At 49.2% G+C, this 22,276-nt stretch overlaps 33 non-coding genes across 33 annotated transcripts; all 33 read right to left on the bottom strand.

Annotated features, from left to right (window-relative positions):
* Nucleotides 1-3: 3 nt before the first annotated feature.
* On the bottom strand, nucleotides 4-85 carry Trnas-aga (transfer RNA serine (anticodon AGA)). The gene has a single exon. It is a non-coding gene; the product is annotated as a tRNA-Ser (tRNA).
* Nucleotides 86-810: 725 nt separating this feature from the next.
* On the bottom strand, nucleotides 811-892 carry Trnas-cga (transfer RNA serine (anticodon CGA)). Its single transcript has one exon. It is a non-coding gene; the product is annotated as a tRNA-Ser (tRNA).
* Nucleotides 893-1,030: 138 nt separating this feature from the next.
* Trnak-uuu (transfer RNA lysine (anticodon UUU)) lies at nucleotides 1,031-1,103 on the bottom strand. Its single transcript has one exon. It is a non-coding gene; the product is annotated as a tRNA-Lys (tRNA).
* Nucleotides 1,104-1,447: 344 nt separating this feature from the next.
* On the bottom strand, nucleotides 1,448-1,529 carry Trnas-aga (transfer RNA serine (anticodon AGA)). Its single transcript has one exon. It is a non-coding gene; the product is annotated as a tRNA-Ser (tRNA).
* A 736-nt stretch (nucleotides 1,530-2,265) lies between these two features.
* Trnas-cga (transfer RNA serine (anticodon CGA)) lies at nucleotides 2,266-2,347 on the bottom strand. Its single transcript has one exon. It is a non-coding gene; the product is annotated as a tRNA-Ser (tRNA).
* A 138-nt stretch (nucleotides 2,348-2,485) lies between these two features.
* On the bottom strand, nucleotides 2,486-2,558 carry Trnak-uuu (transfer RNA lysine (anticodon UUU)). The gene has a single exon. It is a non-coding gene; the product is annotated as a tRNA-Lys (tRNA).
* A 344-nt stretch (nucleotides 2,559-2,902) lies between these two features.
* Nucleotides 2,903-2,984, bottom strand: Trnas-aga (transfer RNA serine (anticodon AGA)). Its single transcript has one exon. It is a non-coding gene; the product is annotated as a tRNA-Ser (tRNA).
* Nucleotides 2,985-3,720: 736 nt separating this feature from the next.
* On the bottom strand, nucleotides 3,721-3,802 carry Trnas-cga (transfer RNA serine (anticodon CGA)). The gene has a single exon. It is a non-coding gene; the product is annotated as a tRNA-Ser (tRNA).
* Nucleotides 3,803-3,940: 138 nt separating this feature from the next.
* Nucleotides 3,941-4,013, bottom strand: Trnak-uuu (transfer RNA lysine (anticodon UUU)). Its single transcript has one exon. It is a non-coding gene; the product is annotated as a tRNA-Lys (tRNA).
* Nucleotides 4,014-4,357: 344 nt separating this feature from the next.
* Nucleotides 4,358-4,439, bottom strand: Trnas-aga (transfer RNA serine (anticodon AGA)). The gene has a single exon. It is a non-coding gene; the product is annotated as a tRNA-Ser (tRNA).
* A 725-nt stretch (nucleotides 4,440-5,164) lies between these two features.
* Nucleotides 5,165-5,246, bottom strand: Trnas-cga (transfer RNA serine (anticodon CGA)). The gene has a single exon. It is a non-coding gene; the product is annotated as a tRNA-Ser (tRNA).
* Nucleotides 5,247-5,384: 138 nt separating this feature from the next.
* Nucleotides 5,385-5,457, bottom strand: Trnak-uuu (transfer RNA lysine (anticodon UUU)). The gene has a single exon. It is a non-coding gene; the product is annotated as a tRNA-Lys (tRNA).
* Nucleotides 5,458-12,245: 6,788 nt separating this feature from the next.
* Trnas-cga (transfer RNA serine (anticodon CGA)) lies at nucleotides 12,246-12,327 on the bottom strand. The gene has a single exon. It is a non-coding gene; the product is annotated as a tRNA-Ser (tRNA).
* Nucleotides 12,328-12,465: 138 nt separating this feature from the next.
* On the bottom strand, nucleotides 12,466-12,539 carry Trnak-uuu (transfer RNA lysine (anticodon UUU)). The gene has a single exon. It is a non-coding gene; the product is annotated as a tRNA-Lys (tRNA).
* Nucleotides 12,540-12,883: 344 nt separating this feature from the next.
* On the bottom strand, nucleotides 12,884-12,965 carry Trnas-aga (transfer RNA serine (anticodon AGA)). The gene has a single exon. It is a non-coding gene; the product is annotated as a tRNA-Ser (tRNA).
* Nucleotides 12,966-13,702: 737 nt separating this feature from the next.
* Nucleotides 13,703-13,784, bottom strand: Trnas-cga (transfer RNA serine (anticodon CGA)). The gene has a single exon. It is a non-coding gene; the product is annotated as a tRNA-Ser (tRNA).
* A 138-nt stretch (nucleotides 13,785-13,922) lies between these two features.
* Trnak-uuu (transfer RNA lysine (anticodon UUU)) lies at nucleotides 13,923-13,995 on the bottom strand. Its single transcript has one exon. It is a non-coding gene; the product is annotated as a tRNA-Lys (tRNA).
* A 344-nt stretch (nucleotides 13,996-14,339) lies between these two features.
* Trnas-aga (transfer RNA serine (anticodon AGA)) lies at nucleotides 14,340-14,421 on the bottom strand. The gene has a single exon. It is a non-coding gene; the product is annotated as a tRNA-Ser (tRNA).
* A 725-nt stretch (nucleotides 14,422-15,146) lies between these two features.
* On the bottom strand, nucleotides 15,147-15,228 carry Trnas-cga (transfer RNA serine (anticodon CGA)). Its single transcript has one exon. It is a non-coding gene; the product is annotated as a tRNA-Ser (tRNA).
* A 138-nt stretch (nucleotides 15,229-15,366) lies between these two features.
* On the bottom strand, nucleotides 15,367-15,439 carry Trnak-uuu (transfer RNA lysine (anticodon UUU)). Its single transcript has one exon. It is a non-coding gene; the product is annotated as a tRNA-Lys (tRNA).
* Nucleotides 15,440-15,783: 344 nt separating this feature from the next.
* Trnas-aga (transfer RNA serine (anticodon AGA)) lies at nucleotides 15,784-15,865 on the bottom strand. Its single transcript has one exon. It is a non-coding gene; the product is annotated as a tRNA-Ser (tRNA).
* Nucleotides 15,866-16,602: 737 nt separating this feature from the next.
* On the bottom strand, nucleotides 16,603-16,684 carry Trnas-cga (transfer RNA serine (anticodon CGA)). Its single transcript has one exon. It is a non-coding gene; the product is annotated as a tRNA-Ser (tRNA).
* A 138-nt stretch (nucleotides 16,685-16,822) lies between these two features.
* Trnak-uuu (transfer RNA lysine (anticodon UUU)) lies at nucleotides 16,823-16,895 on the bottom strand. Its single transcript has one exon. It is a non-coding gene; the product is annotated as a tRNA-Lys (tRNA).
* Nucleotides 16,896-17,239: 344 nt separating this feature from the next.
* Trnas-aga (transfer RNA serine (anticodon AGA)) lies at nucleotides 17,240-17,321 on the bottom strand. The gene has a single exon. It is a non-coding gene; the product is annotated as a tRNA-Ser (tRNA).
* A 725-nt stretch (nucleotides 17,322-18,046) lies between these two features.
* Nucleotides 18,047-18,128, bottom strand: Trnas-cga (transfer RNA serine (anticodon CGA)). The gene has a single exon. It is a non-coding gene; the product is annotated as a tRNA-Ser (tRNA).
* A 138-nt stretch (nucleotides 18,129-18,266) lies between these two features.
* On the bottom strand, nucleotides 18,267-18,339 carry Trnak-uuu (transfer RNA lysine (anticodon UUU)). The gene has a single exon. It is a non-coding gene; the product is annotated as a tRNA-Lys (tRNA).
* A 344-nt stretch (nucleotides 18,340-18,683) lies between these two features.
* Nucleotides 18,684-18,765, bottom strand: Trnas-aga (transfer RNA serine (anticodon AGA)). Its single transcript has one exon. It is a non-coding gene; the product is annotated as a tRNA-Ser (tRNA).
* A 736-nt stretch (nucleotides 18,766-19,501) lies between these two features.
* Trnas-cga (transfer RNA serine (anticodon CGA)) lies at nucleotides 19,502-19,583 on the bottom strand. The gene has a single exon. It is a non-coding gene; the product is annotated as a tRNA-Ser (tRNA).
* Nucleotides 19,584-19,721: 138 nt separating this feature from the next.
* Nucleotides 19,722-19,794, bottom strand: Trnak-uuu (transfer RNA lysine (anticodon UUU)). Its single transcript has one exon. It is a non-coding gene; the product is annotated as a tRNA-Lys (tRNA).
* Nucleotides 19,795-20,138: 344 nt separating this feature from the next.
* Nucleotides 20,139-20,220, bottom strand: Trnas-aga (transfer RNA serine (anticodon AGA)). Its single transcript has one exon. It is a non-coding gene; the product is annotated as a tRNA-Ser (tRNA).
* A 725-nt stretch (nucleotides 20,221-20,945) lies between these two features.
* Trnas-cga (transfer RNA serine (anticodon CGA)) lies at nucleotides 20,946-21,027 on the bottom strand. The gene has a single exon. It is a non-coding gene; the product is annotated as a tRNA-Ser (tRNA).
* Nucleotides 21,028-21,165: 138 nt separating this feature from the next.
* On the bottom strand, nucleotides 21,166-21,238 carry Trnak-uuu (transfer RNA lysine (anticodon UUU)). The gene has a single exon. It is a non-coding gene; the product is annotated as a tRNA-Lys (tRNA).
* Nucleotides 21,239-21,582: 344 nt separating this feature from the next.
* Trnas-aga (transfer RNA serine (anticodon AGA)) lies at nucleotides 21,583-21,664 on the bottom strand. The gene has a single exon. It is a non-coding gene; the product is annotated as a tRNA-Ser (tRNA).
* Nucleotides 21,665-22,276: the final 612 nt, after the last annotated feature.

Raw genomic sequence — 22,276 nt, 5'->3', positions numbered from 1 at the left:
GGACGCAGTCGGTAGGACTCGAACCTACGCTCCCAGAGGGAATCTGATTTCTAGTCAGACGCCTTAACCACTCGGCCACGACTGCCGGTCGCAGAAGCGTCTCTCGGCAAGTGCAACTTTTCAAGCAATCTGACGTAAGAACACGACATGGCCTCACTCGTTTCTGTAGTGCTTCCGTTGCCAGCACATTAGCCGTTACGACAGTGTATCAATTTTGGCCTGGACGGGGGTTTGAACCCGGGACCCTTTGGTTGAAAGTCTAGCGCTCTACCGGCTGAGCTACCCGGTCCCTCGGCCGAGCATTGTGGTACATGCTGCATGGTGTTTGAGTGATTCGCGTGTCGTAATTACTGGCTTATGGCTCCAATGGCGACTTCACCGACTTCCCGCTGACGCTACTTTTCTGTCGTCTTAAACGATGGACATACTTGCAAGCAGCTGCGAGATCTTAAGAAAGGAAAACGCTGCACCACTGCTTTTGCCACACTCGAATGAATTGAATTGCGATTCTTAACAAGAAATGAATGCTCGCTCTGTCCAACACTTTGAAGCACATCTGCGTACTCACGAACACGGCGACGGCGCGACAAAATGACGGGGGCGCGTTCGTGGGCCTGCGACTGATTTCTGCAGTACTAGCGTCCGTGCGAGGTAAACCGAGATCCGCAACAGACAGCGGCCGTCGCGAAACAGTATTCTGAAACATAAATTTCCGTCTTGTTGAGAATGGTGTCACTGGTTTGGATCCGCTTTCACCCACGCATGTCACATGTGTGCGAAAATTTCTGCTCGTTTTTACGCAAAATCACACGCAGCCGGTAGGATTCGAACCTACGCTCCCAGAGGGAATCTGATTTCGAGTCAGACGCCTTAACCACTCGGCCACGACTGCCAGTAGCGGAAGATCCTCCCGACACATGCAACTGCTACTGTTTAAAGCACTGCAGTGCCAGGAAACGGCGTAGCAGCATTCTTTTCCGTAGTGCTTACACCGCTACGAGACGTGCGGCTACCAAGGTATTAAAATTTCCGCCCGAACAGGGACTTGAACCCTGGACCCTTAGGTTAAAAGCCTAATGCTCTACCGACTGAGCTATACGGGCTCACGTTACCTGAACACCCCTCCCTTTAGGCATACTGACACATTGCCTCATGTCCTTTACTGTTGGGTAGTCGTTGCGTGGAGCTGTTACTATTAAAACGTCGTCTGACTGCTGTCTATAAACTCATTACGCTAGGGTCGTAACAGACTATCGAAGAAAGCTGACACACGATGTAAAGTGAAATTGCAGCAGTTTGTACGTCTCAGCAGAGGAGCTACGTGTTTTGTCGACACTCACTGGACAATTGTAAAATTCACAAGCGTCTCGAATGCAGTGTTTCCCACGTATTCGCTCATTTCACGGTTCCGTTGGAGATGTTCTTCACCTCTTGACACAACAAAGGACGCAGTCGGTAGGACTCGAACCTACGCTCCCAGAGGGAATCTGATTTCTAGTCAGACGCCTTAACCACTCGGCCACGACTGCCGGTCGCAGAAGCGTCTCTCGGCAAGTGCAACTTTTCAAGCAATCTGACGTAAGAACACGACATGGCCTCACTCGTTTCTGTAGTGCTTCCGTTGCCAGCACATTAGCCGTTACGACAGTGTATCAATTTTGGCCTGGACGGGGGTTTGAACCCGGGACCCTTTGGTTGAAAGTCTAGCGCTCTACCGGCTGAGCTACCCGGTCCCTCGGCCGAGCATTGTGGTACATGCTGCATGGTGTTTGAGTGATTCGCGTGTCGTAATTACTGGCTTATGGCTCCAATGGCGACTTCACCGACTTCCCACTGACGCACCGCTGACGCTACTTTTCTGTCGTCTTAAACGATGGACATACTTGCAAGCAGCTGCGAGATCTTAAGAAAGGAAAACGCTGCACCACTGCTTTTGCCACACTCGAATGAATTGAATTGCGATTCTTAACAAGAAATGAATGCTCGCTCTGTCCAACACTTTGAAGCACATCTGCGTACTCACGAACACGGCGACGGCGCGACAAAATGACGGGGGCGCGTTCGTGCGCCTGCGACTGATTTCTGCAGTACTAGCGTCCGTGCGAGGTAAACCGAGAGCCGCAACAGACAGCGGCCGTCGCGAAACAGTATTCTGAAACATAAATTTCCGTCTTGTTGAGAATGGTGTCACTGGTTTGGATCCGCTTTCACCCACGCATGTCACATGTGTGCGAAAATTTCTGCTCGTTTTTACGCAAAATCACACGCAGCCGGTAGGATTCGAACCTACGCTCCCAGAGGGAATCTGATTTCGAGTCAGACGCCTTAACCACTCGGCCACGACTGCCAGTAGCGGAAGGTCCTCCCGACACATGCAACTGCTACTGTTTAAAGCACTGCAGTGCCAGGAAACGGCGTAGCAGCATTCTTTTCCGTAGTGCTTACACCGCTACGAGACGTGCGGCTACCAAGGTATTAAAATTTCCGCCCGAACAGGGACTTGAACCCTGGACCCTTAGGTTAAAAGCCTAATGCTCTACCGACTGAGCTATCCGGGCTCACGTTACCTGAACACCCCTCCCTTTAGGCATACTGACACATTGCCTCATGTCCTTTACTGTTGGGTAGTCGTTGCGTGGAGCTGTTACTATTAAAACGTCGTCTGACTGCTGTCTATAAACTCATTACGCTAGGGTCGTAACAGACTATCGAAGAAAGCTGACACACGATGTAAAGTGAAATTGCAGCAGTTTGTACGTCTCAGCAGAGGAGCTACGTGTTTTGTCGACACTCACTGGACAATTGTAAAATTCACAAGCGTCTCGAATGCAGTGTTTCCCACGTATTCGCTCATTTCACGGTTCCGTTGGAGATGTTCTTCACCTCTTGACACAAAAAAGGACGCAGTCGGTAGGACTCGAACCTACGCTCCCAGAGGGAATCTGATTTCTAGTCAGACGCCTTAACCACTCGGCCACGACTGCCGGTCGCAGAAGCGTCTCTCGGCAAGTGCAACTTTTCAAGCAATCTGACGTAAGAACACGACATGGCCTCACTCGTTTCTGTAGTGCTTCCGTTGCCAGCACATTAGCCGTTACGACAGTGTATCAATTTTGGCCTGGACGGGGGTTTGAACCCGGGACCCTTTGGTTGAAAGTCTAGCGCTCTACCGGCTGAGCTACCCGGTCCCTCGGCCGAGCATTGTGGTACATGCTGCATGGTGTTTGAGTGATTCGCGTGTCGTAATTACTGGCTTATGGCTCCAATGGCGACTTCACCGACTTCCCACTGACGCACCGCTGACGCTACTTTTCTGTCGTCTTAAACGATGGACATACTTGCAAGCAGCTGCGAGATCTTAAGAAAGGAAAACGCTGCACCACTGCTTTTGCCACACTCGAATGAATTGAATTGCGATTCTTAACAAGAAATGAATGCTCGCTCTGTCCAACACTTTGAAGCACATCTGCGTACTCACGAACACGGCGACGGCGCGACAAAATGACGGGGGCGCGTTCGTGGGCCTGCGACTGATTTCTGCAGTACTAGCGTCCGTGCGAGGTAAACCGAGAGCCGCAACAGACAGCGGCCGTCGCGAAACAGTATTCTGAAACATAAATTTCCGTCTTGTTGAGAATGGTGTCACTGGTTTGGATCCGCTTTCACCCACGCATGTCACATGTGTGCGAAAATTTCTGCTCGTTTTTACGCAAAATCACACGCAGCCGGTAGGATTCGAACCTACGCTCCCAGAGGGAATCTGATTTCGAGTCAGACGCCTTAACCACTCGGCCACGACTGCCAGTAGCGGAAGGTCCTCCCGACACATGCAACTGCTACTGTTTAAAGCACTGCAGTGCCAGGAAACGGCGTAGCAGCATTCTTTTCCGTAGTGCTTACACCGCTACGAGACGTGCGGCTACCAAGGTATTAAAATTTCCGCCCGAACAGGGACTTGAACCCTGGACCCTTAGGTTAAAAGCCTAATGCTCTACCGACTGAGCTATCCGGGCTCACGTTACCTGAACACCCCTCCCTTTAGGCATACTGACACATTGCCTCATGTCCTTTACTGTTGGGTAGTCGTTGCGTGGAGCTGTTACTATTAAAACGTCGTCTGACTGCTGTCTATAAACTCATTACGCTAGGGTCGTAACAGACTATCGAAGAAAGCTGACACACGATGTAAAGTGAAATTGCAGCAGTTTGTACGTCTCAGCAGAGGAGCTACGTGTTTTGTCGACACTCACTGGACAATTGTAAAATTCACAAGCGTCTCGAATGCAGTGTTTCCCACGTATTCGCTCATTTCACGGTTCCGTTGGAGATGTTCTTCACCTCTTGACACAAAAAAGGACGCAGTCGGTAGGACTCGAACCTACGCTCCCAGAGGGAATCTGATTTCTAGTCAGACGCCTTAACCACTCGGCCACGACTGCCGGTCGCAGAAGCGTCTCTCGGCAAGTGCAACTTTTCAAGCAATCTGACGTAAGAACACGACATGGCCTCACTCGTTTCTGTAGTGCTTCCGTTGCCAGCACATTAGCCGTTACGACAGTGTATCAATTTTGGCCTGGACGGGGGTTTGAACCCGGGACCCTTTGGTTGAAAGTCTAGCGCTCTACCGGCTGAGCTACCCGGTCCCTCGGCCGAGCATTGTGGTACATGCTGCATGGTGTTTGAGTGATTCGCGTGTCGTAATTACTGGCTTATGGCTCCAATGGCGACTTCACCGACTTCCCGCTGACGCTACTTTTCTGTCGTCTTAAACGATGGACATACTTGCAAGCAGCTGCGAGATCTTAAGAAAGGAAAACGCTGCACCACTGCTTTTGCCACACTCGAATGAATTGAATTGCGATTCTTAACAAGAAATGAATGCTCGCTCTGTCCAACACTTTGAAGCACATCTGCGTACTCACGAACACGGCGACGGCGCGACAAAATGACGGGGGCGCGTTCGTGGGCCTGCGACTGATTTCTGCAGTACTAGCGTCCGTGCGAGGTAAACCGAGAGCCGCAACAGACAGCGGCCGTCGCGAAACAGTATTCTGAAACATAAATTTCCGTCTTGTTGAGAATGGTGTCACTGGTTTGGATCCGCTTTCACCCACGCATGTCACATGTGTGCGAAAATTTCTGCTCGTTTTTACGCAAAATCACACGCAGCCGGTAGGATTCGAACCTACGCTCCCAGAGGGAATCTGATTTCGAGTCAGACGCCTTAACCACTCGGCCACGACTGCCAGTAGCGGAAGATCCTCCCGACACATGCAACTGCTACTGTTTAAAGCACTGCAGTGCCAGGAAACGGCGTAGCAGCATTCTTTTCCGTAGTGCTTACACCGCTACGAGACGTGCGGCTACCAAGGTATTAAAATTTCCGCCCGAACAGGGACTTGAACCCTGGACCCTTAGGTTAAAAGCCTAATGCTCTACCGACTGAGCTATCCGGGCTCACGTTACCTGAACACCCCTCCCTTTAGGCATACTGACACATTGCCTCATGTCCTTTACTGTTGGGTAGTCGTTGCGTGGAGCTGTTACTATTAAAACGTCGTCTGACTGCTGTCTATAAACTCATTACGCTAGGGTCGTAACAGACTATCGAAGAAAGCTGACACACGATGTAAAGTGAAATTGCAGCAGTTTGTACGTCTCAGCAGAGGAGCTACGTGTTTTGTCGACACTCACTGGACAATTGTAAAATTCACAAGCGTCTCGAATGCAGTGTTTCCCACGTATTCGCTCATTTCACGGTTCCGTTGGAGATGTTCTTCACCTCTTGACACAAAAAAGGACGCAGTCGGTAGGACTCGAACCTACGCTCCCAGAGGGAATCTGATTTCTAGTCAGACGCCTTAACCACTTTTTTTTTTTTTTTTTGGGACTCGAACCCACAATCCCCGGTTTAGGAGACCGATGCCTTATCCATTTTTTTTTTTTTTTTTTTTTTTTTTTTTTTTTTTTTTCGGGCCTCCATCCACCCCTTATAGCCCGTCCTTCTGCTCGCCATTAATTCACCTTCGTCGGTGTGGCATCAAAGGCCTTTGATTTAAGGAAAATGAAAACGATGTGGATTACATGCTTCGTTTACGATACAAGCATCCATATTAAGGAAATAGTAACTGAAATTTATGGCGGCTCCATTGCCTTGTGGTAACAGAAAACGTCAAGGAAGTTAAAAGAAAAGTGAAAATCCATTGCTTCTAAAATTAAAAAGCTTTGTTCTGAACTCTGCGAAATTGAAAGAGAACTAAAATATTGCTCGAAAGAGAAAACTGAATTTTCTTCTTCTTACGAAATGAAGCTTGATCTCTTGCCAATTGATTACTTCAGTGGTGTTAGTAACTTGTGGTTCGGTCAACATGACATATTATTCGCCTCATAGATGGTCCGTCTGATCTTGAGTGAGTAGCTGCTGAATGTTCGTTAACATGAAATTCAATCAATTGATGTGGTAGTCTCTCTCTTTTTTTTTTTTTTTTTTTTTTTTTTTTTTTTTTTTTTTTTTACGTTACAGTTTTGAGCAGGTAGTTGGCGAAGTTATCCTTATAGTTTTTCGTTTTCATTAGCATATGGTGCTGAGTTGTAAGATAGACACAGAAGTCTTCTTTACTCTTGTCTTCTTTTGTATATAAGTAATGTACAGTAGCGGCTTTTAACCAGTTTAGTGCGTTCCTTCTCGTCCGTGGGTACGGGGTATCGTCCGGCGTCAGAAAAGCAGCAGGTGTTATATATCTGGGCGATGTTCTACTAATGAGTGCTAACTTGTTCGTGATATATTCCCATATATCTTTTATGTTGTCGCACACAAACCTGTGTTCATCAGTATCCATTAAATTACACGTTGTGCACAAAGGTGATTCTGCGAGGTGTATGTTATGTAGTTTGGAGTTAGTTGCCAATTTTCTGTTAACTGCGAAATACCAAGTGGCTTTCAGTGTAGACGGCAAATACGGACAATGGATGTTCTCCCAGATTACCTTCCAGTCGTAAAGGTTGTATTTTTCTTCAATGTTATTTTTCTTCTTATCTTTCATGAGTTCCTGGTACACGTGTTTCACTGTCTTCATTTCTTGTTCGGGGATCCTTGTGTGTACATAACTGTACTCCAGTAAAAACCATTTTAAGTGGTAAAGTCCGTTTGGAATATGTTGCACCGTGATAGGTGGACTGAGGTCGGCCGGAGCTATCTCAGTAAGCAGGTGAGCAGCGAGACTATCAGCTGAGTGTTTCCATTGGTGGAAAGTTGTTGATATATATAAAGCTTGCGCCTTCTTTTCAACATCGACAAGATTTAAGCCACCATTTTCTGTGGCAAGCGTTAAGGTGTCAAACTGAACTTTAAAAATGTGGTGACGGCTGACAAACTGTCCTAATGCTGACATGATTCGTTTTGCAGTGAGTGCAGACATGGGTAAAACTTGAGCGATATAATTGAGTTTCGAGGTGAGGTAGACATTTGCGACCGTTACTTTCTGAATTTCATTTAGTTTCCGTACACTGTGTTCCCGTATGCTGGCACGAATAGTCCGTAGAAGCTTTCGATAGTTGGTTGCAATGGTGTGCCGAATATTACTCTGAAAATCAATTCCAAGGCACTTGAATATCTTCAGCTGACGTAGTTGTCTGTGAGGGTGCGATCCTAGGCCGCGGCCAATATTGAATATTCCGGACTTTGTCCAGTTTAGTTGTGCACCTGACGCGTGCTCATATTGCCTGACTAGCTGTAGTGCGGTCTCCACTTCAGTTCGATTTAGTACAAGGAAACCGACATCGTCTGCATACGCCTTGCACACTACTCGGGATCCATGTATGACGATGCCCTGTAAACTTTGCGTCAGGGTAGCTAACAAAGGCTCAATGGCAATCGCAAAAAGCGCCATGGACATTGGGCAGCCCTGCCTGACGGAACTGGCTATCTCGATTGCTCGGGTAGGCTGGCCATTGATGATGACTCTGGATAAATTAGTCGCTACCATCTGTTTTATAATTGCGACGAACCCAGGTGGAAAACCCATCGCATACATGGTACGAAAGAGATACTGGTGGTTTATCCTGTCAAAGGCTTTGTCGAAGTCCAAAGATATGATGGCACATTTCAGCTTACAGACTTCCGCAATAGAGATTAAATCACGGTAGTCGCACAAAGTCTGTCGAATTTTCCGATCCTTGCCCACGCTGGTCTGGTAAGGGCCAATGATACTGGTCATTGTAGATTTAAGCCTTTGGGCCAAAAGTCTCGCAAAGATTTTATAGTCGCTGTTGAGCAGCGTTATCGGTCTTAGATTTTTTACGTTTGCACTGCCTGAGGTTTTTTTAATTAGAACGATTATGCCTTCACAGAAGCTGGTGGGGATCACGTTGTTGTGGTCTAGAAGTTCGTTACAGATGCAAGTGATCTTCGCCTTTATGGTGTTCCAGAATTTTTGATAGAATTCGGCGGGAATTCCGTCAGGTCCGGGGGATTTATTCTTAGCACTTTTCCAGAGTACATATTCCACGTCTTCTTCGGTCGCCACGTCTAATAGCTTTTCCGCGTCCACGAGACTGACTCTGTTGCGCAAATTATTCAAAAGAGCATCCTGCGCTTGCACGTTAACTTCTTTATTTGACATCAAGGTGGTGAAGTAGTTTAGCACCGCCGCTTTAATCTCGTTGTGCGTAGTCAGCGTTGCGCCATCCTCAGCAATTAACTCCGTCAGTATTTTACGGGACCCTTTCTTACTTTCTTGGATCATATGGTAGACTGAGGTGAGTTCTTGGTGTACAGTTGTCTGGACCCGCGACCTGACTTTGTAGCCTTCTAGCTGCGTCCTCCTTAGGGTTAGGATTTTGGCCTGGATTTTCTTAATTCGTTGACAATTCTCGACAGCCGAAGTACCGAGCATATACAGTTCCCGCAGACAATGAAAATAGAAATTGATCGTCCTTTGAAGCCAAAAGCTCTTTTCCCGTGCGTAGTTCATGAAACACCACCTAATTTTAGGTTTGGCGCACCTCAGCCACCAATCAATGGCCGAATTATAAGAGGCAAATCGTTGCTCACATTCTCGCCAGGTATTGAGGAAGGCTTCTTGACACGCCGAGTCTTGTAGATGTGAAACATTTAATTTCCACAGGCCCCTGTATCGACACGTCCGTTGTCGGTCTAGACTTATAGTACAGATGTATGCAGCATGATCTGAGAAAGCCACTGGCCATACTTCTGACTGCAGAATGTTATTCCTCAAAGTGGGTGTGACATAAATTCGATCAAGTCGGCTTGCCGAATGGGTCGTGATATGGGTAAACCCAGGTGCTGCCCCATGCTTGAGCTCCCAAGAATCAACTAAGCGCAAGTCTCGTACAATTCGTTCCAGTTCAAGTGATTTGTTAAGATTGGGAGTCTGGTCCTTTGCACTGATGACACAGTTAAAGTCGCCTCCGAAGATGACATTGGGGTGGCGGACGCCAAAGAGAGGAACTATTTCTTCTTTAAAAAATTCTGCTCTTTGACGCCTATTACTGGAACCGGATGGGGCATAGACATTAATTAGTCTGTTGTTATAAAAAGTGCCCGCAATGCCCCTACTGTTCGGCAGTTTTGTGACGTCGGTAATAATGATACCTTCCTTCACAATAAAAGCTGTACCTAATTCGCAACCGGCCCCAGGATTAGTGATCACATTATAACCTGGTAAGCAATCAAGTCTGATCTCTGTTACTTCTTGTACAAATAAAATGTCTACATCAGCTGCATATAAAAAGTCTTTTAAATGTTGCAGTTTAAGAGCGCTACGTATCTTATTAATATTGAGAGTAGCAAGTCGATAGGCCTGTGGCGGAATAGTGGTGGACTAAACAGGAGCAATACCTAAAATCAGTCCGATATCAAACAGAAATAACGCTGGAAAAAACAAGTCACGTCGTAGAAGCACTTTGGAAGCAATTCCAGATAACAAAAACATGTATTGACAGTCACTTTAAAGGCAGAGTTAAAAATAGTCTCCGGTTGAAAAGGGATCAGTCGTGCGTTCTTTTTGCGCGGCAGTTTCTGTCGAGGCGTTATCTTTCTCGTTAACATCGTCGTCTTTGGAGACTGAAGTGACGGCTGTCACCGTTTCGGAAGTATCCATACTGTCTACTTCGGCAGTGGATTCTGTATCGTCCGCCCAACTAGTTGGCGGCGGTTGTGTCGAGGTCGTTACCGACTCTGGTGCAGGATAGAGTTTGACCATGCGGACATCACAGTCGGTTCGGAGTTGAGCTGACTGTTCAGGGTTCAGAGGGAGAGCATCTGAGACATTGTCAAGGACTGATGGTAAACTGGCTGAGGGATGATCATGGTTTGTGCTATCAGATGCTTTGTCACTGAGTTGTTCACCTATCTGTTTAGCCTTTTCGCGCAGAACCGGTGCAATCTGTTCTGCACCCTGGCGGGCAACTCTCCGTTTTTTAGTTTTTCTGGGAGACGTACGATTGTGTGGGCCTTGATCGGAACCTGCTGGAGATTCCCCCCGTGGAGTAGCAGCGGCCGATTGGGACGCAGCCGTTTGCATGTCGGATGCCTGTTCTTCTGTGACTACTACGGACGGCGATACTTCTATGGGTTTAGGTGGGGTCTCTTCCGGCGTTGCAACAGTCCCCATTTGCGTCACTGGCGCAGGCACAACAGTATTTTCACTGATTTCGGTGACCGTGGATGTAGCCGAATGCCCACGCGCCACGGCGACGTACGTCACAGGCAGTGTTGTCATCGCGGGGGGCCTGGCTGCCTCGCCGGCAGGCAGCTGCGCCACTCGCCTCTGCACGCATTCGGCACGCACGTGACCTGTCGAGTTGCATGCGGCACACGTTCGGGGCTGATCATCGTACATTACTATCGCACGATACCCGCATATGTTAACATAAGACGGGATGTGCTTCTGCAGCTCGATTTTCAATTGCCGCACCCCATTAAGAACCGGGAATTTATGTGCACTAGACCAACGTTCCGCAATATTGCTGATGATTTTACCGTAGGGACAGAGCACTGCGTTGATCTGTTCACCGGTTATTTCAAATGGAAGTTCAAAGAGTCGAACAGTCCGTATTCCTAGGCCGGCATGCGAAACAACAACTTCACCCACATTGCCATCGCTATGTTTAAATTTGAGGATACCACCACAAGATTCAACTATTTTCTCACACATGTCTGATCGAGCTAATTTAACGAAAACGGTGCTACTGACAATCGAAAGATGTATCCCGATTATATCCTCAAGTCCTATCTTTACTTCATCTTCTAACCATTGCTCAACTTCAAAGGATTTAGGTCGGACAAAGTTTCTGTCAAAAGTAAACTTCAATGTGTCTTTCCTACTCGGTTGAGACATCACGAAATCGAGTTCATTTCCAGATTACACCAAAACACTGGTAGACACTGAAGCAAGCGCAGTGACTCACCACACGAAAACAACGACGGCGCGGCGCGCAGCACAGCACGTCCGACCTCGACCGCGTCCGCCGGCTGACTGCCCACTCGGCCACGACTGCCGGTCGCAGAAGCGTCTCTCGGCAAGTGCAACTTTTCAAGCAATCTGACGTAAGAACACGACATGGCCTCACTCGTTTCTGTAGTGCTTCCGTTGCCAGCACATTAGCCGTTACGACAGTGTATCAATTTTGGCCTGGACGGGGGTTTGAACCCGGGACCCTTTGGTTGAAAGTCTAGCGCTCTACCGGCTGAGCTACCCGGTCCCTCGGCCGAGCATTGTGGTACATGCTGCATGGTGTTTGAGTGATTCGCGTGTCGTAATTACTGGCTTATGGCTCCAATGGCGACTTCACCGACTTCCCGCTGACGCTACTTTTCTGTCGTCTTAAACGATGGACATACTTGCAAGCAGCTGCGAGATCTTAAGAAAGGAAAACGCTGCACCACTGCTTTTGCCACACTCGAATGAATTGAATTGCGATTCTTAACAAGAAATGAATGCTCGCTCTGTCCAACACTTTGAAGCACATCTGCGTACTCACGAACACGGCGACGGCGCGACAAAATGACGGGGGCGCGTTCGTGGGCCTGCGACTGATTTCTGCAGTACTAGCGTCCGTGCGAGGTAAACCGAGAGCCGCAACAGACAGCGGCCGTCGCGAAACAGTATTCTGAAACATAAATTTCCGTCTTGTTGAGAATGGTGTCACTGGTTTGGATCCGCTTTCACCCACGCATGTCACATGTGTGCGAAAATTTCTGCTCGTTTTTACGCAAAATCACACGCAGCCGGTAGGATTCGAACCTACGCTCCCAGAGGGAATCTGATTTCGAGTCAGACGCCTTAACCACTCGGCCACGACTGCCAGTAGCGGAAGATCCTCCCGACACATGCAACTGCTACTGTTTAAAGCACTGCAGTGCCAGGAAACGGCGTAGCAGCATTCTTTTCCGTAGTGCTTACACCGCTACGAGACGTGCGGCTACCAAGGTATTAAAATTTCCGCCCGAACAGGGACTTTGAACCCTGGACCCTTAGGTTAAAAGCCTAATGCTCTACCGACTGAGCTATCCGGGCTCACGTTACCTGAACACCCCTCCCTTTAGGCATACTGACACATTGCCTCATGTCCTTTACTGTTGGGTAGTCGTTGCGTGGAGCTGTTACTATTAAAACGTCGTCTGACTGCTGTCTATAAACTCATTACGCTAGGGTCGTAACAGACTATCGAAGAAAGCTGACACACGATGTAAAGTGAAATTGCAGCAGTTTGTACGTCTCAGCAGAGGAGCTACGTGTTTTGTCGACACTCACTGGACAATTGTAAAATTCACAAGCGTCTCGAATGCAGTGTTTCCCACGTATTCGCTCATTTCACGGTTCCGTTGGAGATGTTCTTCACCTCTTGACACAAAAAAGGACGCAGTCGGTAGGACTCGAACCTACGCTCCCATAGGGAATCTGATTTCTAGTCAGACGCCTTAACCACTCGGCCACGACTGCCGGTCGCAGAAGCGTCTCTCGGCAAGTGCAACTTTTCAAGCAATCTGACGTAAGAACACGACATGGCCTCACTCGTTTCTGTAGTGCTTCCGTTGCCAGCACATTAGCCGTTACGACAGTGTATCAATTTTGGCCTGGACGGGGGTTTGAACCCGGGACCCTTTGGTTGAAAGTCTAGCGCTCTACCGGCTGAGCTACCCGGTCCCTCGGCCGAGCATTGTGGTACATGCTGCATGGTGTTTGAGTGATTCGCGTGTCGTAATTACTGGCTTATGGCTCCAATGGCGACTTCACCGACTTCCCACTGACGCACCGCTGACGCTACTTTTCTGTCGTCTTAAACGATGGACATACTTGCAAGCAGCTGCGAGATCTTAAGAAAAGGAAAACGCTGCACCACTGCTTTTGCCACACTCGAATGAATTGAATTGCGATTCTTAACAAGAAATGAATGCTCGCTCTGTCCAACACTTTGAAGCACATCTGCGTACTCACGAACACGGCGACGGCGCGACAAAATGACGGGGGCGCGTTCGTGGGCCTGCGACTGATTTCTGCAGTACTAGCGTCCGTGCGAGGTAAACCGAGAGCCGCAACAGACAGCGGCCGTCGCGAAACAGTATTCTGAAACATAAATTTCCGTCTTGTTGAGAATGGTGTCACTGGTTTGGATCCGCTTTCACCCACGCATGTCACATGTGTGCGAAAATTTCTGCTCGTTTTTACGCAAAATCACACGCAGCCGGTAGGATTCGAACCTACGCTCCCAGAGGGAATCTGATTTCGAGTCAGACGCCTTAACCACTCGGCCACGACTGCCAGTAGCGGAAGATCCTCCCGACACATGCAACTGCTACTGTTTAAAGCACTGCAGTGCCAGGAAACGGCGTAGCAGCATTCTTTTCCGTAGTGCTTACACCGCTACGAGACGTGCGGCTACCAAGGTATTAAAATTTCCGCCCGAACAGGGACTTGAACCCTGGACCCTTAGGTTAAAAGCCTAATGCTCTACCGACTGAGCTATCCGGGCTCACGTTACCTGATCACCCCTCCCTTTAGGCATACTGACACATTGCCTCATGTCCTTTACTGTTGGGTAGTCGTTGCGTGGAGCTGTTACTATTAAAACGTCGTCTGACTGCTGTCTATAAACTCATTACGCTAGGGTCGTAACAGACTATCGAAGAAAGCTGACACACGATGTAAAGTGAAATTGCAGCAGTTTGTACGTCTCAGCAGAGGAGCTACGTGTTTTGTCGACACTCACTGGACAATTGTAAAATTCACAAGCGTCTCGAATGCAGTGTTTCCCACGTATTCGCTCATTTCACGGTTCCGTTGGAGATGTTCTTCACCTCTTGACACAAAAAAGGACGCAGTCGGTAGGACTCGAACCTACGCTCCCATAGGGAATCTGATTTCTAGTCAGACGCCTTAACCACTCGGCCACGACTGCCGGTCGCAGAAGCGTCTCTCGGCAAGTGCAACTTTTCAAGCAATCTGACGTAAGAACACGACATGGCCTCACTCGTTTCTGTAGTGCTTCCGTTGCCAGCACATTAGCCGTTACGACAGTGTATCAATTTTGGCCTGGACGGGGGTTTGAACCCGGGACCCTTTGGTTGAAAGTCTAGCGCTCTACCGGCTGAGCTACCCGGTCCCTCGGCCGAGCATTGTGGTACATGCTGCATGGTGTTTGAGTGATTCGCGTGTCGTAATTACTGGCTTATGGCTCCAATGGCGACTTCACCGACTTCCCGCTGACGCTACTTTTCTGTCGTCTTAAACGATGGACATACTTGCAAGCAGCTGCGAGATCTTAAGAAAGGAAAACGCTGCACCACTGCTTTTGCCACACTCGAATGAATTGAATTGCGATTCTTAACAAGAAATGAATGCTCGCTCTGTCCAACACTTTGAAGCACATCTGCGTACTCACGAACACGGCGACGGCGCGACAAAATGACGGGGGCGCGTTCGTGGGCCTGCGACTGATTTCTGCAGTACTAGCGTCCGTGCGAGGTAAACCGAGAGCCGCAACAGACAGCGGCCGTCGCGAAACAGTATTCTGAAACATAAATTTCCGTCTTGTTGAGAATGGTGTCACTGGTTTGGATCCGCTTTCACCCACGCATGTCACATGTGTGCGAAAATTTCTGCTCGTTTTTACGCAAAATCACACGCAGCCGGTAGGATTCGAACCTACGCTCCCAGAGGGAATCTGATTTCGAGTCAGACGCCTTAACCACTCGGCCACGACTGCCAGTAGCGGAAGATCCTCCCGACACATGCAACTGCTACTGTTTAAAGCACTGCAGTGCCAGGAAACGGCGTAGCAGCATTCTTTTCCGTAGTGCTTACACCGCTACGAGACGTGCGGCTACCAAGGTATTAAAATTTCCGCCCGAACAGGGACTTGAACCCTGGACCCTTAGGTTAAAAGCCTAATGCTCTACCGACTGAGCTATCCGGGCTCACGTTACCTGAACACCCCTCCCTTTAGGCATACTGACACATTGCCTCATGTCCTTTACTGTTGGGTAGTCGTTGCGTGGAGCTGTTACTATTAAAACGTCGTCTGACTGCTGTCTATAAACTCATTACGCTAGGGTCGTAACAGACTATCGAAGAAAGCTGACACACGATGTAAAGTGAAATTGCAGCAGTTTGTACGTCTCAGCAGAGGAGCTACGTGTTTTGTCGACACTCACTGGACAATTGTAAAATTCACAAGCGTCTCGAATGCAGTGTTTCCCACGTATTCGCTCATTTCACGGTTCCGTTGGAGATGTTCTTCACCTCTTGACACAACAAAGGACGCAGTCGGTAGGACTCGAACCTACGCTCCCAGAGGGAATCTGATTTCTAGTCAGACGCCTTAACCACTCGGCCACGACTGCCGGTCGCAGAAGCGTCTCTCGGCAAGTGCAACTTTTCAAGCAATCTGACGTAAGAACACGACATGGCCTCACTCGTTTCTGTAGTGCTTCCGTTGCCAGCACATTAGCCGTTACGACAGTGTATCAATTTTGGCCTGGACGGGGGTTTGAACCCGGGACCCTTTGGTTGAAAGTCTAGCGCTCTACCGGCTGAGCTACCCGGTCCCTCGGCCGAGCATTGTGGTACATGCTGCATGGTGTTTGAGTGATTCGCGTGTCGTAATTACTGGCTTATGGCTCCAATGGCGACTTCACCGACTTCCCACTGACGCACCGCTGACGCTACTTTTCTGTCGTCTTAAACGATGGACATACTTGCAAGCAGCTGCGAGATCTTAAGAAAAGGAAAACGCTGCACCACTGCTTTTGCCACACTCGAATGAATTGAATTGCGATTCTTAACAAGAAATGAATGCTCGCTCTGTCCAACACTTTGAAGCACATCTGCGTACTCACGAACACGGCGACGGCGCGACAAAATGACGGGGGCGCGTTCGTGGGCCTGCGACTGATTTCTGCAGTACTAGCGTCCGTGCGAGGTAAACCGAGAGCCGCAACAGACAGCGGCCGTCGCGAAACAGTATTCTGAAACATAAATTTCCGTCTTGTTGAGAATGGTGTCACTGGTTTGGATCCGCTTTCACCCACGCATGTCACATGTGTGCGAAAATTTCTGCTCGTTTTTACGCAAAATCACACGCAGCCGGTAGGATTCGAACCTACGCTCCCAGAGGGAATCTGATTTCGAGTCAGACGCCTTAACCACTCGGCCACGACTGCCAGTAGCGGAAGATCCTCCCGACACATGCAACTGCTACTGTTTAAAGCACTGCAGTGCCAGGAAACGGCGTAGCAGCATTCTTTTCCGTAGTGCTTACACCGCTACGAGACGTGCGGCTACCAAGGTATTAAAATTTCCGCCCGAACAGGGACTTGAACCCTGGACCCTTAGGTTAAAAGCCTAATGCTCTACCGACTGAGCTATCCGGGCTCACGTTACCTGATCACCCCTCCCTTTAGGCATACTGACACATTGCCTCATGTCCTTTACTGTTGGGTAGTCGTTGCGTGGAGCTGTTACTATTAAAACGTCGTCTGACTGCTGTCTATAAACTCATTACGCTAGGGTCGTAACAGACTATCGAAGAAAGCTGACACACGATGTAAAGTGAAATTGCAGCAGTTTGTACGTCTCAGCAGAGGAGCTACGTGTTTTGTCGACACTCACTGGACAATTGTAAAATTCACAAGCGTCTCGAATGCAGTGTTTCCCACGTATTCGCTCATTTCACGGTTCCGTTGGAGATGTTCTTCACCTCTTGACACAAAAAAGGACGCAGTCGGTAGGACTCGAACCTACGCTCCCAGAGGGAATCTGATTTCTAGTCAGACGCCTTAACCACTCGGCCACGACTGCCGGTCGCAGAAGCGTCTCTCGGCAAGTGCAACTTTTCAAGCAATCTGACGTAAGAACACGACATGGCCTCACTCGTTTCTGTAGTGCTTCCGTTGCCAGCACATTAGCCGTTACGACAGTGTATCAATTTTGGCCTGGACGGGGGTTTGAACCCGGGACCCTTTGGTTGAAAGTCTAGCGCTCTACCGGCTGAGCTACCCGGTCCCTCGGCCGAGCATTGTGGTACATGCTGCATGGTGTTTGAGTGATTCGCGTGTCGTAATTACTGGCTTATGGCTCCAATGGCGACTTCACCGACTTCCCGCTGACGCTACTTTTCTGTCGTCTTAAACGATGGACATACTTGCAAGCAGCTGCGAGATCTTAAGAAAGGAAAACGCTGCACCACTGCTTTTGCCACACTCGAATGAATTGAATTGCGATTCTTAACAAGAAATGAATGCTCGCTCTGTCCAACACTTTGAAGCACATCTGCGTACTCACGAACACGGCGACGGCGCGACAAAATGACGGGGGCGCGTTCGTGGGCCTGCGACTGATTTCTGCAGTACTAGCGTCCGTGCGAGGTAAACCGAGAGCCGCAACAGACAGCGGCCGTCGCGAAACAGTATTCTGAAACATAAATTTCCGTCTTGTTGAGAATGGTGTCACTGGTTTGGATCCGCTTTCACCCACGCATGTCACATGTGTGCGAAAATTTCTGCTCGTTTTTACGCAAAATCACACGCAGCCGGTAGGATTCGAACCTACGCTCCCAGAGGGAATCTGATTTCGAGTCAGACGCCTTAACCACTCGGCCACGACTGCCAGTAGCGGAAGATCCTCCCGACACATGCAACTGCTACTGTTTAAAGCACTGCAGTGCCAGGAAACGGCGTAGCAGCATTCTTTTCCGTAGTGCTTACACCGCTACGAGACGTGCGGCTACCAAGGTATTAAAATTTCCGCCCGAACAGGGACTTGAACCCTGGACCCTTAGGTTAAAAGCCTAATGCTCTACCGACTGAGCTATCCGGGCTCACGTTACCTGAACACCCCTCCCTTTAGGCATACTGACACATTGCCTCATGTCCTTTACTGTTGGGTAGTCGTTGCGTGGAGCTGTTACTATTAAAACGTCGTCTGACTGCTGTCTATAAACTCATTACGCTAGGGTCGTAACAGACTATCGAAGAAAGCTGACACACGATGTAAAGTGAAATTGCAGCAGTTTGTACGTCTCAGCAGAGGAGCTACGTGTTTTGTCGACACTCACTGGACAATTGTAAAATTCACAAGCGTCTCGAATGCAGTGTTTCCCACGTATTCGCTCATTTCACGGTTCCGTTGGAGATGTTCTTCACCTCTTGACACAACAAAGGACGCAGTCGGTAGGACTCGAACCTACGCTCCCAGAGGGAATCTGATTTCTAGTCAGACGCCTTAACCACTCGGCCACGACTGCCGGTCGCAGAAGCGTCTCTCGGCAAGTGCAACTTTTCAAGCAATCTGACGTAAGAACACGACATGGCCTCACTCGTTTCTGTAGTGCTTCCGTTGCCAGCACATTAGCCGTTACGACAGTGTATCAATTTTGGCCTGGACGGGGGTTTGAACCCGGGACCCTTTGGTTGAAAGTCTAGCGCTCTACCGGCTGAGCTACCCGGTCCCTCGGCCGAGCATTGTGGTACATGCTGCATGGTGTTTGAGTGATTCGCGTGTCGTAATTACTGGCTTATGGCTCCAATGGCGACTTCACCGACTTCCCACTGACGCACCGCTGACGCTACTTTTCTGTCGTCTTAAACGATGGACATACTTGCAAGCAGCTGCGAGATCTTAAGAAAGGAAAACGCTGCACCACTGCTTTTGCCACACTCGAATGAATTGAATTGCGATTCTTAACAAGAAATGAATGCTCGCTCTGTCCAACACTTTGAAGCACATCTGCGTACTCACGAACACGGCGACGGCGCGACAAAATGACGGGGGCGCGTTCGTGGGCCTGCGACTGATTTCTGCAGTACTAGCGTCCGTGCGAGGTAAACCGAGAGCCGCAACAGACAGCGGCCGTCGCGAAACAGTATTCTGAAACATAAATTTCCGTCTTGTTGAGAATGGTGTCACTGGTTTGGATCCGCTTTCACCCACGCATGTCACATGTGTGCGAAAATTTCTGCTCGTTTTTACGCAAAATCACACGCAGCCGGTAGGATTCGAACCTACGCTCCCAGAGGGAATCTGATTTCGAGTCAGACGCCTTAACCACTCGGCCACGACTGCCAGTAGCGGAAGATCCTCCCGACACATGCAACTGCTACTGTTTAAAGCACTGCAGTGCCAGGAAACGGCGTAGCAGCATTCTTTTCCGTAGTGCTTACACCGCTACGAGACGTGCGGCTACCAAGGTATTAAAATTTCCGCCCGAACAGGGACTTGAACCCTGGACCCTTAGGTTAAAAGCCTAATGCTCTACCGACTGAGCTATCCGGGCTCACGTTACCTGATCACCCCTCCCTTTAGGCATACTGACACATTGCCTCATGTCCTTTACTGTTGGGTAGTCGTTGCGTGGAGCTGTTACTATTAAAACGTCGTCTGACTGCTGTCTATAAACTCATTACGCTAGGGTCGTAACAGACTATCGAAGAAAGCTGACACACGATGTAAAGTGAAATTGCAGCAGTTTGTACGTCTCAGCAGAGGAGCTACGTGTTTTGTCGACACTCACTGGACAATTGTAAAATTCACAAGCGTCTCGAATGCAGTGTTTCCCACGTATTCGCTCATTTCACGGTTCCGTTGGAGATGTTCTTCACCTCTTGACACAAAAAAGGACGCAGTCGGTAGGACTCGAACCTACGCTCCCAGAGGGAATCTGATTTCTAGTCAGACGCCTTAACCACTCGGCCACGACTGCCGGTCGCAGAAGCGTCTCTCGGCAAGTGCAACTTTTCAAGCAATCTGACGTAAGAACACGACATGGCCTCACTCGTTTCTGTAGTGCTTCCGTTGCCAGCACATTAGCCGTTACGACAGTGTATCAATTTTGGCCTGGACGGGGGTTTGAACCCGGGACCCTTTGGTTGAAAGTCTAGCGCTCTACCGGCTGAGCTACCCGGTCCCTCGGCCGAGCATTGTGGTACATGCTGCATGGTGTTTGAGTGATTCGCGTGTCGTAATTACTGGCTTATGGCTCCAATGGCGACTTCACCGACTTCCCGCTGACGCTACTTTTCTGTCGTCTTAAACGATGGACATACTTGCAAGCAGCTGCGAGATCTTAAGAAAGGAAAACGCTGCACCACTGCTTTTGCCACACTCGAATGAATTGAATTGCGATTCTTAACAAGAAATGAATGCTCGCTCTGTCCAACACTTTGAAGCACATCTGCGTACTCACGAACACGGCGACGGCGCGACAAAATGACGGGGGCGCGTTCGTGGGCCTGCGACTGATTTCTGCAGTACTAGCGTCCGTGCGAGGTAAACCGAGAGCCGCAACAGACAGCGGCCGTCGCGAAACAGTATTCTGAAACATAAATTTCCGTCTTGTTGAGAATGGTGTCACTGGTTTGGATCCGCTTTCACCCACGCATGTCACATGTGTGCGAAAATTTCTGCTCGTTTTTACGCAAAATCACACGCAGCCGGTAGGATTCGAACCTACGCTCCCAGAGGGAATCTGATTTCGAGTCAGACGCCTTAACCACTCGGCCACGACTGCCAGTAGCGGAAGATCCTCCCGACACATGCAACTGCTACTGTTTAAAGCACTGCAGTGCCAGGAAACGGCGTAGCAGCATTCTTTTCCGTAGTGCTTACACCGCTACGAGACGTGCGGCTACCAAGGTATTAAAATTTCCGCCCGAACAGGGACTTGAACCCTGGACCCTTAGGTTAAAAGCCTAATGCTCTACCGACTGAGCTATCCGGGCTCACGTTACCTGATCACCCCTCCCTTTAGGCATACTGACACATTGCCTCATGTCCTTTACTGTTGGGTAGTCGTTGCGTGGAGCTGTTACTATTAAAACGTCGTCTGACTGCTGTCTATAAACTCATTACGCTAGGGTCGTAACAGACTATCGAAGAAAGCTGACACACGATGTAAAGTGAAATTGCAGCAGTTTGTACGTCTCAGCAGAGGAGCTACGTGTTTTGTCGACACTCACTGGACAATTGTAAAATTCACAAGCGTCTCGAATGCAGTGTTTCCCACGTATTCGCTCATTTCACGGTTCCGTTGGAGATGTTCTTCACCTCTTGACACAAAAAAGGACGCAGTCGGTAGGACTCGAACCTACGCTCCCAGAGGGAATCTGATTTCTAGTCAGACGCCTTAACCACTCGGCCACGACTGCCGGTCGCAGAAGCGTCTCTCGGCAAGTGCAACTTTTCAAGCAATCTGACGTAAGAACACGACATGGCCTCACTCGTTTCTGTAGTGCTTCCGTTGCCAGCACATTAGCCGTTACGACAGTGTATCAATTTTGGCCTGGACGGGGGTTTGAACCCGGGACCCTTTGGTTGAAAGTCTAGCGCTCTACCGGCTGAGCTACCCGGTCCCTCGGCCGAGCATTGTGGTACATGCTGCATGGTGTTTGAGTGATTCGCGTGTCGTAATTACTGGCTTATGGCTCCAATGGCGACTTCACCGACTTCCCGCTGACGCTACTTTTCTGTCGTCTTAAACGATGGACATACTTGCAAGCAGCTGCGAGATCTTAAGAAAGGAAAACGCTGCACCACTGCTTTTGCCACACTCGAATGAATTGAATTGCGATTCTTAACAAGAAATGAATGCTCGCTCTGTCCAACACTTTGAAGCACATCTGCGTACTCACGAACACGGCGACGGCGCGACAAAATGACGGGGGCGCGTTCGTGGGCCTGCGACTGATTTATGCAGTACTAGCGTCCGTGCGAGGTAAACCGAGAGCCGCAACAGACAGCGGCCGTCGCGAAACAGTATT

The sequence above is a fragment of the Schistocerca nitens genome, chromosome 4, assembly GCF_023898315.1.
Source record: "Schistocerca nitens isolate TAMUIC-IGC-003100 chromosome 4, iqSchNite1.1, whole genome shotgun sequence".
Classification (NCBI taxonomy): domain Eukaryota; kingdom Metazoa; phylum Arthropoda; class Insecta; order Orthoptera; family Acrididae; genus Schistocerca; species Schistocerca nitens.
Note: the sequence above shows the minus strand (reverse complement) of the source record. Positions and strands in the feature narration are given on the sequence as shown.